Here is a 3264-nt window from a genome sequence, read left to right on the forward strand (position 1 = left end):
TACCCATAACAATAATGCCAGCAGGCACAGGTGCACTGAAACAACTGCGGCAGTCATGGGATCTAGTGAAGCTTCACTGTTCTGCCTTCCTCTGGCTGCACACAGTTTCCGGAGCCATTTCTAATACCAATGAAGTCCTAAGAGATATTACCAAAAAAAAAAAGGAAGAAAAATATGCACAAAAGTGTTTTGAGGTGTTCAAAATCACCCCTCCTTCTCCTGAGCCCAAGAATTAGAGATAATTGTTCAACAATTAAGAATTAGACACAGAGCTGAGGGTGTGATCATGCAGTGAGTGTTATAATGAAATGAATGATTATACATGTTGGTTTTGGATAGTAATGTTAACTATTAAGAAGCAATTGATTTATTTTTTTTCTGAATAACAATACATTAAAATCAGTTACAGTTAAACATGTCAGAGTCAACTACAGAATGTAGGATATTCAAGTGAAGGTATAAAACATTATACAGGTTTTGCAGCAACACTTTTAACCATTCAGAAACTACTGATGTTTATTTAGAACAAACATGATCAAAATTCAGTAACAATTAACTTTGCCAAAATAAAACATGGACTATATCTAAAGAAGGTGCATTTGTTCTGGAATACACCTTCAAGTACTTTGACATGTCTTCAGTGATGAGTACAGAGTCATAGGGCATTTCAGGCCTTTAATCATCAGACACCTTCACCCAGGCAACCCAGCCAAGGGTGATCAACCTCCAGCTTGTATCCAAGTGGCGCACTGCTTCATGGATCCCCCCCTCCAGATCCACAGCCACCATGAGGCCTTTTCAGCAGCTTCCAGAATGTTTTTGGTGGCTCTTCTATGCTGCAATACTTTTACACCAAGGAGTTTGAGCATCCACACCAATGACCAGCCAGCAAATCTTCAGCATCCAACCTCAGCTGGTTCACAGTGGGTTCTACAGCCATTACTCCTATACTCTGTGACCAGCTGTAAGTATTTGGCCCTTTTCTGGTCATTGGCTTCTTCAATTCTGTCTTCCCAGGGGACAGTCAGTTCAAGTAGGTCCACTTACTTCATTAACTCTGATATTAGCACCACATCTGGGTGGACTGAAGTGGTCATGATGTTCTCTTGAAACATGCCATCCTCGGCGAACTTGAAGTTGCCAGTCTTGTGCCGTGGCAAGAAGCCCTCCTGAGGAGCTGAGCTGATGTTGAACTTGCTCCCCAGCTCTGAAAGGGTGATGGACCATTTGGGGGCATGCTGATGCTTGCTGTTCTAAACTGCTTGAATGATGGTATCTGCCAATGATCTTAGAACTTGGTCTTGGTGCCAGCAGTATTGCCCTTACCCCAATGCCTTCGGGCAACAGCTGAGGATATGTTCCAAGGTGCCCCTCCTCTGACACAGTTGGCATGATGGAGTACATGCCATTCCCAAAGAATGCAAGTTGACTAGACTTGGAAGAACATTGTACACTGATTGGATGAGAAATTTGGCATATGATGGTTTAGCTCTCCAGAGGTTTATCCAGGTGATTTTGCATGGTTCAGCATGCTCCCATCTAGTCCAGGTTCCTTGTCTGTACATGCCAGCCATCTTGCTGCAGTACTCTTCACCTCTGCTCATATCTTGTCCTGAACCAGTTGATGTTTTTCCTTTCCACAGGCTTTGTCATAGCATAGTTTGGGAAAACTACCCAGACTGCCCACCCCACCACCACCATAGTACCCACCAGGATGTTGTGCCACAGCTATACCTCTGCTCTGTCAACAAATTCCTGTGCTTGCCACTTCCTTCCGGTCTTGACAAGGATCTCAGTGAAAGCAACTTTGACATCAGAGAAGTCCCAATAGATCAGAACCTCCCTGGGTTATGTAAGTCTGAACTCCTGTTAAAGGCCACCGATGGGGAGCTGAAGCTTGCTGGAATGCCCATACACAGTCATCCTGCTCAAGAAGTGAGGGAGATCCAATCACCTCTAAACAAACTGACTGATGGTCTTCTCCAGTGCCTCCACTGTTGTCATGGGCACCTCATAAACTAGAAGGGGCCAGCAAAATCTTGACAGGACTCCATGTTTTTACATCCAGGCTTTGAATTTCCCCAGGAGTCCTGACATCAATCTCAGTGAGCCATTCCCTCAGATTGCTCCTGGTCTGTTACACTGCAGCTGTATCCTTCAGAGAACTGTTAAAGATCTCGCCCAGGCTCTTGACCAGTTTTTTTTTTTTCTGAAACTGGTTGAATTTGGGTCCCTCTCAAGGTAAAACAGAACTGGTTTGCCACTTTCCCCTTGTTTAGCACCAGATTATATTATATGAATTGTTTTGAAACAATATTTCCTTTTGAAAGTATAAAATTAAGTGCAATTCAGCAACAGTCAAATTATTTAAGGGGACAGCTGGCTTTACCTTGTACCAACAAGAGAAGCAGGCAGCACGTAAGCAGAGACGATGATTCTTAAGCAGTCTCTGGAGGACCTGCTGCACATGGTGGCAATGTTCCTGTAGAGACTTATAAAAGATGAGCATGTCGTCTAGATACACAAAGACAAAAATATTCATCATGTCTCTGAGAACATGATTGATGAGGGCCTGAAAAACTGCTGGAGCATTAGTAAGACAAAATGGCATTACCTGGTACTCATAATGACCTTAGGGAGTGTTGAAGGCAGTCTTCTATTCCTCACCCTCCCATATCTGAATCAGATGCTTAGTGTTATGCAAATTCAGTTTAGTAAAAATAGTGGCTACCTAAAGCAGGCCAAATGTAGAGGACATTAAGGGCAGGGGGTAGCAATTGTGAATAGTAATCTTATTAAGGTCAAGGTTCTTTATTATCATTTGCATGTTTCACATGTAAACAAAATTTGTGCCTCAGGGCCAGCAGCATATATAATAGAAGAATTAAAATTTAAAACAAATATAAAAATAGAAAAGGAAAAAAAATAGTGCAACCATGATTAAAAAGTGTTCAGGTGAACAGTAAAAACTTCAATATGTGCAAAAATGCAAAATGAGGGGAGTGGGGAGGCAGCATCAGAGCTTAGGCTTAGTGTTCATTAGTCTCACAGCTTCTGGGAAGAAGCTGCGCTGGAGCCTTGATGTTTTGGCCTTGAAGCTGCAGAGTCTTTTTCCTGAGGGGAGGAGGCTGAATAGTCTGTGTGCTGGGTGGGTGGAGTCACCCATGATGCGGGCTGCTCTGCTCCTGCACTGGCTGTTGTAGATATTTACTATGGATGGCAGGCTGCAACAGGTGATCTTCTGTGCTGTGCGCACCGCCCTCT

The sequence above is a fragment of the Neoarius graeffei genome, chromosome 6 (genome assembly GCF_027579695.1).
Source record: "Neoarius graeffei isolate fNeoGra1 chromosome 6, fNeoGra1.pri, whole genome shotgun sequence".
Classification (NCBI taxonomy): Eukaryota; Metazoa; Chordata; class Actinopteri; order Siluriformes; family Ariidae; genus Neoarius; species Neoarius graeffei.